Source organism: Ricinus communis, unplaced genomic scaffold (genome assembly GCF_019578655.1).
Source record: "Ricinus communis isolate WT05 ecotype wild-type unplaced genomic scaffold, ASM1957865v1 Ctg21, whole genome shotgun sequence".
NCBI classification, from domain to species: domain Eukaryota; kingdom Viridiplantae; phylum Streptophyta; class Magnoliopsida; order Malpighiales; family Euphorbiaceae; genus Ricinus; species Ricinus communis.
In genome coordinates, this window is record NW_025963455.1 from 25,001 (window position 1) to 40,972 (window position 15,972).

General features: G+C 54.2%; 4 non-coding genes and 2 pseudogenes across 4 annotated transcripts; all 6 read right to left on the reverse strand.

Annotated features, from left to right (window-relative positions):
• Nucleotides 1-5,157: 5,157 nt before the first annotated feature.
• LOC125368869 lies at nucleotides 5,158-5,257 on the reverse strand (annotated as a pseudogene).
• Nucleotides 5,258-5,327: 70 nt separating this feature from the next.
• LOC125368874 lies at nucleotides 5,328-5,423 on the reverse strand. The gene has a single exon (XR_007214491.1). It is a non-coding gene; the product is annotated as a small nucleolar RNA Z103 (small nucleolar RNA).
• A 294-nt stretch (nucleotides 5,424-5,717) lies between these two features.
• LOC125368885 lies at nucleotides 5,718-9,001 on the reverse strand. Its single transcript, XR_007214501.1, has one exon. It is a non-coding gene; the product is annotated as a 28S ribosomal RNA (ribosomal RNA).
• A 214-nt stretch (nucleotides 9,002-9,215) lies between these two features.
• On the reverse strand, nucleotides 9,216-9,367 carry LOC125368880. Its single transcript, XR_007214497.1, has one exon. It is a non-coding gene; the product is annotated as a 5.8S ribosomal RNA (ribosomal RNA).
• Nucleotides 9,368-15,580: 6,213 nt separating this feature from the next.
• LOC125368871 lies at nucleotides 15,581-15,680 on the reverse strand (annotated as a pseudogene).
• A 68-nt stretch (nucleotides 15,681-15,748) lies between these two features.
• Nucleotides 15,749-15,842, reverse strand: LOC125368876. The gene has a single exon (XR_007214493.1). It is a non-coding gene; the product is annotated as a small nucleolar RNA Z103 (small nucleolar RNA).
• Nucleotides 15,843-15,972: the final 130 nt, after the last annotated feature.

A 15,972-nucleotide genomic window follows, 5' to 3' on the forward strand; every position in this document is an offset into this window, starting at 1 on the left:
GCTTTCGCGGTTGTTGCGTCTTTCATAAATCCAAGAATTTCACCTCTGACTATGAAATCGAATGCCCCGACTGTCCTGTTAATCATTACTCCGATCCAGAAGGCCAGCGGAATAGGACCGAAATCCTATGATGTTATCCCATGCTAATGTATACAGGCGTAGGCTTGCTTTGAGCACTCTAATTTCTTCAAAGTAACGGCCGGAGGCCGACCCGGCCAGTTAAGGCCAGGAGGCGCATCGCCGGCGGAAGGGACGAGACGACGAGTGCACACCGCTAGGCGGACCGGTCGACCAACCCAAGGTCAACTCGAGCTTTTAGCTGCAACAACTTAAATATCGCTATTGGGCTGGAATTACGCGGCTGCTGGCACCGGACTTGCCCTCAAGTGGATCCTCGTTAAGGGATTTAGATTGTACTCATTCCAATTACCGGACTCAAAGGCCGGTATTGTTATTTATTATCACTACCTCCCGTGTCGGGATTGGGTAATTTCGCGCTGCTGCCTTCCTTGGATGTGGTAGCCGTTTCTCGGGCTCCCTCTCCGGGAATCGAACCCTAATTCTCCGTCACCCGTCCACCACCATGGTAGGCCTCTATCCTACCATCGAAGTTGATAGGGCGGAAATTTGAATGATGCGTCGCTGGCACTAAGGCCGTGCGATCCGTCAATTATCATGAATCATCGGAGCAGCGGGCGGAGCCCGCGTCGACCTTTATCTAATAAATGCATCCCTTCCAGGAAGTCGGGGTTTGTTGCGTATTAGCTCTAGAATTACTACGGTTATCCGAGTAGCGGATACCATCAAACAAACTATAGCTGATTTAATGGGCCATTCGCGGTTTCACGGTCTGAATTAGTTCATACTTACACATGCATGGCTTAATCTTTGAGACAAGCATATGACTACTGGCGGGATCAGCCGGGTAGCATTCCTTAGCGACATCGGTGCCCGCGCGAAGCCCAACAATCGACAATGCAATGTGCTTAAGGCTCGAAGCGAGAGCGTCCGTCGTTCATATTTAGGAAACAATGGGCTAATGGAGGATGATTTCGCCCTCCCGCCCGCATAGCATTCGCATCCGATAGCACGAGCTGACGGTCCATGGGCCACAACGGCCGAAACGGCATGTTTGGAACACAGATACCGCTACAATGTTCACCCGATGCCCCGAAAGGAGGCACAAGGCGAAATATGGGACGGCAACATTATTGAATTCCACTAGTGTGGGTATGCAACACAGGAACCCGACATTTGCCCACTTACAAAACATTCACTTGGGCTGGGGCTGAAAGGATCGCGGGGAAGCAATTCGATCGCGAGCACAGGCCTGCCTACCCAAACGATCGTGATCGACTCATGCACCACCCGTACAATGAGCAACAATTCCAATCGGCGAACTACAGCCCCAACAAGCATGTTATGCCCGTCAAGCGTGCGAAACACCGAGATGAAACAGCTGCCCCCACGGCTGAGTGCGAAGAGTTTAAGGATTACCGAAAGAAGCGTGCATCGTCGGCCGAATCAAGCCCCAACCAAGAAGGGTTTTATAAGCTTCCGTCCCATAGCTCCGGCAACACAGCTTAATGACATGCCTTTGCAGTGGAACATCCACATCATTTCACCCCCAAGCCTAGAGATGCGTCTCCGGCCTCGGCATAAAGATAGCCCACATGCCACCGGTGCCCGTCAAAACATCAAATTTCCACCAACGGCCCGTGTCCGGCCTCAGCAAAGCACAGACGCTGCTAGAAATGTATCATCGACCAGATCAAACTCCTCGCAGCAGGGAGTGCGCATAAGCCGGCCACAGAAGGTCGGGCAATACAATTGAATGACATGCCCTCTCAGTGCAACATCCGCTAATAACACGCCCAAGCTTAGAGATCAACTCCGGCCTTAACATAAGCATGCGCCCGTGCAAGATTTGCATACGTCGGTGGGATCACGAACTCCGTGCTAAGAACTTTCGCCCACCACCTCAAGCAATACAGCCGAATGACATTGCCCTCGAGGTGCAACATCCGATCATTAGCACGTTGGAGCACGAGCGCTCATCTCAAGCCTCAACACAAGCACAGGCCCATGCTAGACATGTATCATCGACCGGATCCAAACTCCTCGCAGCGGGGAATGCGCGTAAGCTTCGCCACACAAGGTCGGGCAATACAGTTGAATGACATGCCCTCTCAGTGCAACACCCGCTAATAACACGCCCAAGCTCGGAGATCATCTCCGGCCTTAACATAAGCATGTGCGAGGCAAGATCTGCATACGTCGGCGGGATACAAACTCCGTGCAAGAGCTTCCGTCCACCACCTCGGGCAATACAGTTGAATGACATGCCCTCATAATGCAACATCATCGGCCCTATATGGCGCCCGAGCATGTAGCTCATCTCAAGCCTCAACATAAGCACAAGCCCAGAGCTAGACATGTATCATCGGCCGGATCCAAACTCCTTGCAGCGGGGAGTGCGCGTAAGCTTCTGCGACGCGAGGTCGGGCAATACAATTGAATGACATGCCCTCTCGGTGCAACATCTGCCTAATAACACGCCCAAGCTTAGAGCTTCTCTCCGGCCTTAACATAAGCATCGCGGGTGCAAGATTTGCATCGTCGGAAGGATCAAAACTACGATGCATAGGACGCCCGACACTGCGGCTCGTCTCTAGCCTCAACACAAGCCACGAGCCCATGCAAGAAATGTATCATCGGCCGGATCCAAACTCCTACGCAGCGGGGAGTGCGCATAAGCTTCGCGACACGAGCTCGGGCAATACAATTGAATGACATGCCCTCGCGGTGCAACATCTGCCTAATAACACGCCCAAGCTCGGAGATCATCTCCGGCCTTAACATAGAGCATACGTCCGTGCAAGAGCTGCATACGTCGGCAAGATCACGAGCTTGTGTGCCCATGCGAGGCAGATCCAAGAATGTGTGCCTCGGCCGAGAGGGGCCGGCGCCTCATGCGTGGGCATGCTGCAAGATTGACTATTGCTTGGTTTGGGCATCTTATGACAATGCATCGCCCACCGTGCGTTGACAACCTATTAGCACGCTCTTGCATGGGGTTGGGCCCCAGCGGCTTTAGTTGGATCTTCCATCCATGTCTACGGCCTCGCCCTCTACGGCCATCACGGCCGCGTAAAATTCCGTCAATTCATATTCGGGCCGCGTCAGTTCCGACTGGGGCTATTATAGGCTACAACACCTCGATGCCTCACTACAGTAAGAAAATAAAGCCCATGTATGCCTAAAGCAAGGCGATGCCCATGCTCCATTTTGAATTTTTAGAAAATGGGCCCGGTGGAGCCCACCGTGTCCGGGAAATTTTAGACATCCGGGACGGGGGCGGAGGGGGCTGGGGTGTTGCGGGCCAATTCCGTGGATACCGATGCCTATCTTGCAGCCCGGACATGCCCCGTGCCCGGGCTCCCAAGCCCCCAGGGGTGAGGCATCTGCACCCCTAAAGAGGCTAAGAAGCATGTTGAAGTCTGTCGGGAGGAGACATCACTATGTTCCACCATCCACCCCCTTAAAAATTCATTTCAAGGAATTTTAATTTGATTTTGCACATATGTTAAGAATAATATAATATACCACCACAAAATTTTAAAAAATTTAGAGCACATTTAGTATATTTTTTATTTTTTAAATATTAAAAATTGAAATTCATAAAAATAGAATTGACATCAAAAATCACCATTTTTGTGTAGGGCCCATAAAAGATATGTCAAAATTATTGGAGTTATCATTGGTACATTTTCTTTAAAAGTGCACGCTCAGCTTGTAAGATATTGGCTTAAATGGCTACTTTGCATGTGGTGGTCGGGCTACGATAGACAACCAAGTAGCAAACTTAGCAATCAATGATCCTCTTGATTTCATAAGAATTTTACAACCTTTTCGGGCTTCCTAGAACATATTGGGGCTGATAGATTGTTAGGAAAAGGCTATGGAGGCATCAAATGTGGTGGTGGCGGAGTGCCACATGCAGGCCGAAAACTAGCAAAGAGGTTCACGCGGTGATTTCTCGCCAAAGAGGTTCATAGGCGGGGATTGTTGCCCCGTAGTGGCACGCCCAGCGACGATGGAGACTGCGAGGATGCGCTGCCAACGGGCCCGCGCTGCGAGATGCGCTGCCGAGCGCGCGCGCTAGAGCTGCGAGGATCGCTGCCGAGCGCGCGCGCTAGAGCTGCGAGGATACCCTGCCGAGCGCGCGCGCTAGAGCTGCGAGGATACGCTGCCAACGGGCCCGCGCCTGCGAGATTCTCGCCAACGGGCCCGATGGGGCGCTGCCTCGGCAATGGTAGCTGGCACTCGAGGATTCCTCGCCAAGCTGGCCCGACAGGCGCGCTGACTCGCCAGTAGGTGGCTGCCTGGCCTGCGAGGATTATCGTCAACGGGCCCGATGGGTCGGCAATTGGGGGCTGGCACGCGAGGATTCCTCGCCAAGCTGGCCCGACAGGCGCGCTGGCTAGCCAGCGGTGGCTGCCTGGCCTGCGAGGATTCTCGCCAACGGGCCCGATAGGCGCGCTTATTCGGCAAAGGGGTCGGGCACGCGAGGATTCCTCGCCAAGCTGGGCAGACGGGCGCGCTGGCTCGCCGGCAGTGGCTGCCTGGCGTGCGAGGATTCTCGCCAAGCTGGCCCGATAGGCGCGCTGCCCTCGGCAATTGGGGGGGCTGCCACGCGAGGATTCCTCGCCAAGCTGGCCAGACGGGCTCGCTGGCGGTGGCTGCCTGGCGTCGAGGATTCTCGCCACCGGGCCCGATAGGCGCGCTGCCCTCGGCAATGGGGGGCTGGCAGGCGAGGATTTTATGCCAACAGGCCCGTGCGCAAGGATACCGATTATATCACGGGGCCGATGGTGGCGCGCAAGGATTTCTCGCCTACGGGCCCGTCAGGATTTTTCGGCGACGCAGCAGGCGGGCCCGTCAGGATTTTCGGGACGCAGCAGGCGGGCCCGTCAGGATTTTCGGCGGCGCAGCAGGCGGGCCCGTCAGGATTTATCGGCGGCCGCGGGCCCGTCGGGATTTTTGGCCGGCGCGGTCGGGATTTTAGTGGTTAATCCAATAATTTATCAAAAACCAATGATAAATCCAGCGATAGCGGATACAAATGAATTAAACACAATTTAATTAGAATGGGAGATGGATCGGTTTCACGGCTTGAATTCTCTTTTAATAAATTCAAGAGAAATAAAAGCGCTCGGTTGTTGTCGATCATACGGGAAATAATCATCACTTCCATCCCATCCATTTTCTCTTTAACACAGTAAAGAAAAACTCTACATAAATAATTTTGGTATGACAAAGCGGAAATAGATCGGAAATCGGCTTGGACTCCCAGAAATATATTGGGAAAAATCGCTCGGTGTATTCGACCCGATCATTTGGGAAATAATCATCACCTCCACCTCTATTTCTATCTAATTTACTCAGCACTTTGGGGGACTTGCATGCAGGCGGCTAGAATAGGCGGGGGACTTGGCTCCGTCTTTGCATAGTGTGGGGGACTTGCATGTAGCAGCTATAATAGAACTTAGATCACGTTCTCAAGTCCGTGAGTTTGTGGAATTACCTAGGATTTTGGGACTTGGGACTTGGGGGATTCTTGGGACTTGGGGATTCTTGGACCTTGGGCGTGGAACCTCGGGGCCGTTTTTAAGAATAAATTGGTTTTGATTTTGCGTGTGGGGAGGAGGGGAGGGGCGAATCGGGCGGCGAAGGGCTGAATCTCGGTGGATGCGTGGCGGCAAGGCCACTCTGCCACTACAATACCCGTCGGCGTATTTAAGTCGTCTGCAAAGTTCAGTCCATGGCCGGTGGAAATTGTAATTCAAAGGCGGCCCGCGCGCTCGTCCGCCCGCGAGGGCTTAATAGCGACACGTGCCTTTGGGGCGGAGGCCCTCTGCTGGTCGGCAAACGGCGGCGGACAACGCGTCGCTTCGGCGGATTCTGACTTAGGGCGTTCAGTCATAATCCGAGCGCCGCGGTAACCAGCGCCACTGGCTTTTCAACCAAGCGCGATGACCAATTATGCGAATCAGCAGTTCCTCTCGTACTAGGTTGAATTACCATTGCGACACAATCATCGGTAGGGTAAAACTAACTGTCTCACGACGGTCTAAACCCGAGCTCACGTTCCCTATTGGTGGGTGAACAATCCAACACTTAGTGAATTCGCTTCACAGTGATAGGAAGAGCTGAGCATGAAGGATCAAAAGCAACGTCGCTATGAGCGCTTGGCTGCCACAAGCCAGTTATCCCTGTGGTAACTTTCCGACACCTCTAGCTTCAAATTCAGAAGGTCTAAAGGATCGATAGGCCCACGCTTTCACGGTTAAGTATTACGTCTGGAAATCAGAATCAAGCGAGCTTTTACCCTTTTGTTCCACGAGATTTCTGTTCTCGTTGGGCTCATCTTAGGACACTGCGTTATCTTTTAACGGATGTACGCCCAGCCAAACTCCCACTGACAATGTCTTGGCGGATCGGCCGTGAAGCGACCTTGGGTCCAAAGAGAGGCGTAGCCCGCCCTCCGATCACGGAATAAGTAAAATAACGTTAAAAGTAGTGGTATTTCCGTCGCGGTTAAGGCTCCCACTTATCCTACACCTCTCAAGTCATTTCACAAAGTCGGACTAGAGTCAGAGCTCAGCGGGGTCTTCTTTCCCGTGATTCGCCAAGCCCGTTCCACTTGGCTGTGGTTTGGCTGGATAGTAGAGCGGGGGCGGTGGGAATCTCGTTAATCCATTCATACGCGTCACTAATTAGATGGCGGGGCATTTGGCTACCTTAAGAGAGTCATAGTTACTCCGGCCGTTTACGGCGCTTGGTTGAATTTCTTCCTTTGACATTCGGAGCACTGGGCGGGAAATCACATTGCGTGAGCATCCGCGGGGAACCATCGCAATGCTTTGTTTTAATTAAGCGGTCGGATTCCCTTGTCCGTACCAGTTCTGAGTCGACTGTTGACGCCGGGAAGGCCCAGAAGGGCCGTTCCCAGTCCGTCCCCGGCCGACCGCGGCGACCCGCTCTCGCCGCGGGAGCAGCTCGAGCAGTCCGCCGACGGCCGACGGGTTCGGGACTGGGACCCCGGGCCCAGCCCTCAGAGCCAATCCTTTTCCGAGGTTACGGATCCATTTGCGACTTCCCTTGCCTACATTGTTCCATTGGCCGGAGGCTGTTCACCTTGGAGACTGATGCGGTTATGAGTCACGGCCAAGGCGTGGATGGCACTCGGTCCTCCGGATTTTCATGGGCGGCCGGGGGCTGCCGGACACCGTAGCGACGTGCGGTGCTCTTCGGCCGTGGACCCTACCTCCGACTGAGTCGTTTCCGGGGTAGGCGGGCATTAAGCGGAAAGATAACTCTTCCGAGGCCCCGCCGGCGTCTCCGGACTCCTAACGTTGCCGTCGGCCGCCCGTCCGGTTGGGAATTTTAACCCGATTCCCTTCCGAAGTTCGCGCGCTGACGCTGTCGGACAGGCTTCCCCGTCTCTTAGGATCGACTAACCCATGTGCAAGTCGTTCATGGAACCTTTCCCTCTTGGCCTTCAAAGTTCTCATTTGAATGTTGCTACTACCACCGAGATCTGCCGGCGGCCGCTCGCCGGGCTCGCGCCCTGGGTTTTGCAGTGACCGCCGCGCCCTCCTACTCATCGGGGCTGGCTCTTGCCCGTGGCCGAGGTATAGGTCGCGCGCTTAAGCGCCATCCATTTCGGGGCTAGTTGATTCGGCGGGTGAGTTGTTACACACTCCTTAGCGGATTTGACTTCCATGACCACCGTCCTGCTGTCTTGTCGACCAACACCCTTTGTGGGTTCTAGGTTAGCGCGCGGTTGGGCACGTAACCCGACTTCGGTTCATCCCGCATCGCCAGTTCGCTTACCAAAATGGCCCACTTGGGCTCTCGATTCCGTGGCGGCTCAGCGAAGCGGCCGTGCCGTCCTACCTATTTAAAGTTTGAGAATAGGTCGAGGGCGTTCGCCCCGATACCTCTAATCATTGGCTTTACGAGTAGAACTCGTCCGAGCTCCGAGCTATCCTGAAACTTCGGAGGAACCAGCTACTAGGCAGTTCGATTAGTCTTTCGCCCCTATACCCAGAGTCGGACGAGCGATTTGCACGTCGGTGTCGCTGCGGGCCTCCACGAGTTTCCTCTGGCCGCCCCGCTCGGGCATAGTTCACCATCTTTGGTCCCGACAGACATGCTCTCACTCGAACCCTTCTCGGAAGATCAAGGTCGGTCGGCGGTGCAACCCGAGGGGATCCCGCCGGTCGGCTTCCTTCGCCTTACGGGTTTACTCGCCCGTTGACTCGCACATGTCGGACTCCTTGGTCCGTGTTTCAAGACGGGCCGAGATGGAAACCCGTGGCCGACGCCCGGGCGCGCAGGTGCCGAAGCACGCCGTGACGGCGCGCGCTGCGATCCACAATCGATGCGACGGCATCTCCGTAGGCGTATCAAAAGCTTTGGGCTTGGGCGCGCTGCAATCCGCGTCGGTCGCACCCGGCCGATCGGCGGGCCGACTGGCCGTTCCACATCCGGCCGGGGGCGCATCGCCGGCCCATCCGCTTCCCTCCAGAGCAATTTCAAGCACTCTTTGACTCTCTTTTCAAAGTCCTTTTCATCTTTCCCTCGCGGTACTTGTTGGCTATCGGTCTCTCGCCCGTATTTAGCCTTGGGCGGAATTTACGCCCGATTTGGGCTGCATTCCCAAACAACCCGACTCGTAGACGAGCGCCTCGTGGTGCGACAGGGTCCGGGCACGACAGGGCTCTCACCCTCTCTGGCGCCCCTTCCGGGGGACTTGGGCCCGGTCCGCGCTGAGGGCGCTTCTCAGACTACAATTCGAGCGCTGAGGGCGCCCGATTCTCAAGCTGGGCTATTCCGGTTAGCTCGCCGTTACTAGGGGAATCTGGTAAGTTTCTTTTCCTCCGGCTTATTGATATGCTTAAACTCAGTGGGTAATCCCTTTGACCTGGGGTCGCAGTTGGAGCATGCCCTTTACGGCAGCATCGGGGTCTCGAGGGTTCCCTCTTGGCGAGCGAAGCGCGCACGGCGGTTCGGAGAGTCTTACAACCCACCGATTGCGTGGCGATAGTGGCCGGGGACTCAATTTTAGGCCAACGCATGCACGAGGCGCACGGGAGGCCATAATCCGCCCCCTCTCGATGTAGAAAGGGTTGGGGGCGGCGATTACGTGACACCCAGGCAGGCGTGCCCTCGGCCGAAAGGCTTGAGGCGCAACTTGCGTTCAAAACTTCGATGATTCACGGGATTCGCAATTCCACCAAGTATAGCATTTTGCTGCGTTCTTCATCGATGCGAGGCCGAGATATCCGTTCGCAGAGTCGTTATGGTTCTCGAAGAGGCGGCCAGCGTGCCTAAGGCGCATCGTTCCGAGGCCTACAGTAGCGTGCTCTTTTCATTTAATTTTCCTTGGCGCGTCCTGCGCGGGGTTGGTGTCGGCCGACGGCGAGTGAGGGCAAAGGCCCACCCACCCCTCTCGCCGACAGCCGGAGATTTGGGGCATGGCGACCCCGCTCCCCTTGCAATAAGCAAACATGTTAGCGGGGTCGTTCTGCGGGGCGGGTTTGACAATGATCCTTAGCGGGTTCACCTCGGAAACCTTATTCGACTTCTCCTTCCTCTAAATGATAAGGTTGAGTGGACTTCTCGCGGCGTCGCCGGCGGAAACCGCCCACGTCGCCGCGATCCGAACACTTCACGGACCATTCAATCGGTGGGAGGCGGCCAGGCGGTGTGTACAAAGGCGGGGGCGTAGTCAACGCGAGCTGATGACTCGCGCTTACTAGGAATTCCTCGTTGAAGACCAACAATTGCAATGATCTATCCCATCCGATGAAATTTCAAAGATTACACGGGCTGTCGGCCGAGGCTATAGACTACGTTGAATACATCGGTGTAGCGCGCGTCGACCCGAACATCTAAGGGCATCACGGACTGTTATTGCCTCAAACTTCCTTGGCTAGAAGGCCATAGTCCCTCTAAGAAGGCTGGCGGCGGAGGATACCTCCGCATAGCTAATTAGCGAGGCTGAGGTCTACGTTCGTTAACGGAATTAACCGGACAAATCGCTCCACCAGCTAAGAGCGGCCATGCACCACCACCCGTAGAATCAGAAAGAGCTCTCGGTCTGTCAATCCTTACTATGCGGACTGGTAAGTTTCCCGTGTTGAGTCAAATTAAGCGCGGGCTCCACTCCTAGTGGTGCCCTTAGTCAATTCCTTTAAGTTTCGGCCTTGCGACCATACTCCCCGGAACCCAAGACTTTGATTTCTCATAAGGTGCGTGAGTCTAAAAGCAACATCCGGCCGATCCTGGTGGCATACGTTTATAGTTGAGACTAGGGCGGTGTCGATCGTCTTGAGCCCCGACTTTCGTTCTTGATTAATGAAAACATCCTTGGCAAATGCTTTCGCGGTTATTGCGTCTTTCATAAATCCAAAATTTCACCTCTGACTATGAAATCGAATGCCCCGACATCCCTGTTAATCATTACTCCAGATCCAGAAGGCCAGCGGAATAGGACCGAAATCCTATGATGTTATCCCATGCTAATGTATACGGGCGTAGGCTTGCTTTGAGCACTCTAATTTCTTCAAAGTAACGGCCGGAGGCTGACCCGGCCAGTTAAGGCCAGGAGGCGCATCGTCGGCAGAAGGGACGAGGCGACAGGTGCACACCGCTAGGCGGACCGGTCGACCAACCCAAGGTCAACTCGAGCTTTTAGCTGCAGCAACTTAAATATCGCTATTGGGCTGGAATTCGCGGCTGCTGGCACCGGACTTGCCCTCAAGTGGATCCTCGTTAAAGGGATTTAGATTGTACTCATTCCAATTACCGGACTCAAAGGCCGGTATTGTTATTTATTATCACTACCTCCCGTGTGAGTTGGGTAATTTCGCGCTGCTGCCTTCCTTGGATGTGGTAGCGTTTCTCGGGCTCCCTCTCCGGAATCGAACCCTAATTCTCCGTCACCCGTCACCACCATGGTAGGCCTCTATCCTACCATCGAGAAGTTGATAGGGCGGAAATTTGAATGATGCGTCGGCCGGCACTAAGGCCGTCGATCCGTCAATTATCATGAATCATCGGAGCAGCGGGCGGAGCCGCGTCGACCTTTATCTAATAAATGCATCCCTTCCAGGAAGTCGGGGTTTGTTGCGTATTAGCTCTAGAATTACTACGGTTATCCGGTAGCGGATACCATCGAACAAACTATAAGCTGATTTAATGGGCCATTCGCGGTTTCACGGTCTGAATTAGTTCATACTTACACATGCATGGCTTAATCTTTGAGACAAGCATATGACTACTGGCGGGATCAGCCGGGTAGCATTCCTTAGCGACATCAGTTTGCCCGCACGAAGCCCAACAATCGACAATGCAATGTGCTTAAGGCTCGAAGCGAGGCGTCCGTCGTTCATATTTAGGAAACAATGGGCTAATGGAGGATGATTTCGCCCTCCGCCCGCATAGCATTCGCATCCGATAGCACGAGCTGACGGTCCATGGGCCACAGCGGTAGAAACGGCATGTTTGGAACACAGATACCGCTACAATGTTCACGCGATGCCCCGAAAGGAGGCACAAGGCGAAATATGGGACGGCAACATCATTGAATTCCACTAGTGTGGGTATGCAACACGGGAACCCGACATTTGCCCACCTTACAAAACATTCACTTGGGCTGGGGCTGAAAGGATGGCGGGGAAGCAATTCGATCGCGAGCACAGGCCTGCCTACCAAGCGATCGTGATCGACTCATGCACCACCCGTACAATGAGCAACAATTCCAATCAGTGAACTACAGCCCCAACAAGCATGTTATGCCCGTCAAGCGTGCCGAAACACCGAATGAAACAGCTGCCCCCATTTGGGTGCGAAGAGTTTAAGGATTCACAGAAGAAGCGTGCATCGTCGGCCGAATCAAGCCCCGACCAAGAAGGGTTTTATAAGCTTCCGTCCCACATAGCTCCAGCAACACAACAATGACATGCCTTTGCAGTGGAACATCCACATCATTTCACCCCCAAGCCTAGAGATCGTCTCCGGCCTCGGCATAAAGATAGCCCACATGCCACCGGTGCCCGTCAAAACATCAAATTTCCACCAACGGCCCGTGTCCGGCCTCAACAAAAGCACAGACGCTGCTAGAAATGTATCATCGACCAGAATCAAACTCCTCGCAACAGGGAGTGCGCATAAGCTTCGGCCACACAAGGTCAGGCAATACAATTGAATGACATGCCCTCTCAGTGCAACATCCGCTAATAACACGCCCAAGCTTAGAGATCAGCTCCGGCCTTAACATAAGCATGCGCCCGTGCAAGATTTGCATACGTCGGTGGGATCACGAACTCCGTGCTAAGAACTTTCGCCCACCACCTCAAGCAATACAGCCGAATGACATTGCCCTCGAGTGCAACATCCGATCATTAGCACGTTGGAGCCGGTAGCTCATCTCAAGCCTCAACACAAGCACAGGCCCATGCTAGACATGTATCATCGACCGGATCCAAACTCCTCGCAGCGGGGAATGCGCGTAAGCTTCGCCACACAAGGTCGGGCAATACAGTTGAATGACATGCCCTCTCAGTGCAACACCCGCTAATAACACGCCCAAGCTCGGAGATCATCTCCGGCCTTAACATAAGCATGTGCGAGGCAAGATCGCATCGTCGGCGGGATACAAACTCCGTGCAAGAGCTTAGTCCACCACCTCGGGCAATACAGTTGAATGACATGCCCTCATAATGCAACATCATCGGCCCTATATGGCGCCCGGGCATGTAGCTCATCTCAAGCCTCAACATAAGCACAAGCCCAGAGCTAGACATGTATCATCGGCCGGATCCAAACTCCTTGCAGCGGGGAGTCGCATAAGCTTCTGCGACCGCGAGGTCGGGCAATACAATTGAATGACATGCCCTCTCGGTGCAACATCGCCTAATAACACGCCCAGGCTTAGAGCTTCTCTCCGGCCTTAACATAAGCATCGCGGGTGCAAGATTTGCATCGTCGGAAGGATCAAAACTACGTGCATAGGACGCCCGACACTGCGGCTCGTCTCTAGCCTCAACACAAGCCACGAGCCCATGCAAGAAATGTATCATCGGCCGGATCCAAACTCCTCGCAGCGGGGAGTCGCATAAGCTTCGCGACACGAGCTCGGGCAATACAATTGAATGACATGCCCTCGCGGTGCAACATCGCCTAATAACACGCCCAAGCTCGGAGATCATCTCCGGCCTTAACATAAGCATACGTCCGTGCAAGAGCTGCATACGTCGGCAAGATCGAGCTTGTGTGCCCATGCGAGGCAGATCCAGAATGTGTGCCTCGGCCGAGAGGGACGGCGCCTCATGCGTGGGCATGCTGCAAGGTTGACTATTGCTTGGTTTAGGGCATCTTATGACAATGCATCGCCCACCGTCGTTGACAACCTATTAGCACGCTCTTGCATGGGGTTGGGCCCCAGCGGCTTTAGTTGGATCTTCCATCCATGTCGGCCTCGCCCTCTACGGCCATCACGGCCGCGTAAAATTCCGTCAATTCATATTCGGGCCGCGTCAGTTCCGACTGGGGCTATTATAGGCTACAACACCTCGATGCCTCACTACAGTAAGAAAATAAAGCCCATGTATGCCTAAAGCAAGGCGATGCCCATGCTCCATTTTGAATTTTTAGAAAATGGGCCGGTGGGCCAAGTGTCCGGGAAATTTTAGACATCCGGGACGGGGCGGAGGGGCTGGGGTGTTGCGGGCCAATTCCGTGGATACGATGCCTATCTTGCAGCCCAGACATGCCCCGTGCCCAGGCTCCCAAGCCCCCAGGGGTGAGGCATCTGCACCCCTAAAGAGGCTAAGAAGCATGTTGAAGTCTGTCGGGAGGAGACATCACTATGTTCCACCATCCACCCCATAAAAATTCATTTCAAGGAATTTTAATTTGATTTTGCACATATGTTAAGAATAATATAATATACCACCACAAAATTTTAAAAAATTTAGAGCACATTTAGTATATTTTTTATTTTTAAATATTAAAAATTGAAATTCATAAAAATAGAATTGACATCAAAAATCACCATTTTTGTGTAGGGCCATAAAGATATGTCAAAATTATTGGAGTTATCATTGGTACATTTTCTTTAAAAGTGCACGCTCAGCTTGTAAGATATTGGCTTAAATGGCTACTTTGCATGTGGTGGTCGGGCTACGATAGACAACCAAGTAGCAAACTTAGCAATCAATGATCCTCTTGATTTCATAAGAATTTTACAACCTTTTCGGGCTTCCTAGAACATATTGGGGCTGATAGATTGTTAGGAAAAGGCTATGGAGGCATCAAATGTGGTGGTGGCGGAGTGCCACATGCAGGCCGAAAACTAGCAAAGAGGTTCACGCGGTGATTTCTCGCCAAAAGAGGTTCATAGGCGAGGATTGTTGCCCCGCAGTGGCACGCCCAGCGACGATGGAGCTGCGAGGATGCGCTGCCAACGGGCCCGCGCCTGCGAGATGCGCTGCCAGCGCGCGCGCTGAGGCTGCGAGGATGCGCTGCCAGCGCGCGCGCTGGGCTGCGAGGATGCGCTGCCAGCGCGCGCGCTAGGCTGCGAGGATGCCCTGCCAGCGCGCGCGCTGGGCTGCGAGGATCGCTGCCAACGGGCCCGCGCTGCGAGATTCTCGCCAACGGGCCCGATGGGCGCGCTGCCTCGGCAATGGCACTCGAGATTCTCGCCAACTGGCCCGACAGGCGCGCTGGCTACGCCGGCAGTGGCTGCAACTGCGAGGATTATCGTCAACGGGCCCGATGGGTCGGCAATTGGGGCCGGCGCGCGAGGATTCCTCGCCAAGCTGGCCCGACAGGCGCGCTGGCTAGCCGGCGGTGGCTGCAACTGCGAGGATTCTCGCCAACGGGCCCGATGGGCGCGCTTATTCGGCAAAGGGGTCGGGCACGCGAGTTCCTCGCCAACTGGGCAGACGGGCGCGCTGGCTCGCCAGCAGTGGCTGCCTGGCGTGCGAGGATTCTCGCCAACTGGCCCGATGGGCGCGCTGCCTCGGCAATTGGGGGGCTGCCACGCGAGGATTCCTCGCCAACTGGCCAGACGGGCTCGCTGGCGGTGGGCTGCACTGGCGTCGAGGATTCTCGCCACCGGGCCCGATAGGCGCGCTGCCCTCGGCAATGGGGGGCTGGCAGGCGAGGATTTTATGCCAACAGGCCCGTGCGCAAGGATACCGATTATATCGGGGCCGATGGTGGCGCAAGGATTTCTCGCCTACGGGCCCGTCAGGATTTTTCGGCGACGCAGCAGGCGGGCCCGTCAGGATTTTCGGGACGCAGCAGGCGGGCCCGTCAGGATTTTCGGCGGCGCGGCAGGCGGGCCCGTCAGGATTTATCGGCGACGCAGCACGGGCCCGTCAGGATTTTTCGGCGACGCAGTCAGGATTTTAGTGGTTAATCCAATAATTTATCAAAACCAATGATAAATCCAGCGATAGCGGATACAAATGAATTAAACACAATTTAATTAGAATGGGAGATGGATCGGTTTCACGGCTTGAATTCTCTTTTAATAAATTCAAGAGAAATAAAAGCGCTCGGTTGTTGTCGATCATACGGGAAATAATCATCACTTCCATCCCATCCATTTTCTCTTTAACACAGTAAGAAAAACTCTACATAAATAATTTTGGTATGATAAAGCGAAATAGATCGGAAATCGGCTTGGACTCCCGAAATATATTGGGAAAAATCGCTCGGTGTATTGACCCGATCATTTGGGAAATAATCATCACCTCCACCTCTATTTCTATCTAATTTACTCAGCACTTTGGGGGACTTGCATGCAGAGCTGGCTAGAATAGGCGGGGGACTTGGCTCCGTCTTTGCATAGTGTGGGGGACTTGCATGTAGCGGCTATAATAGAACTTA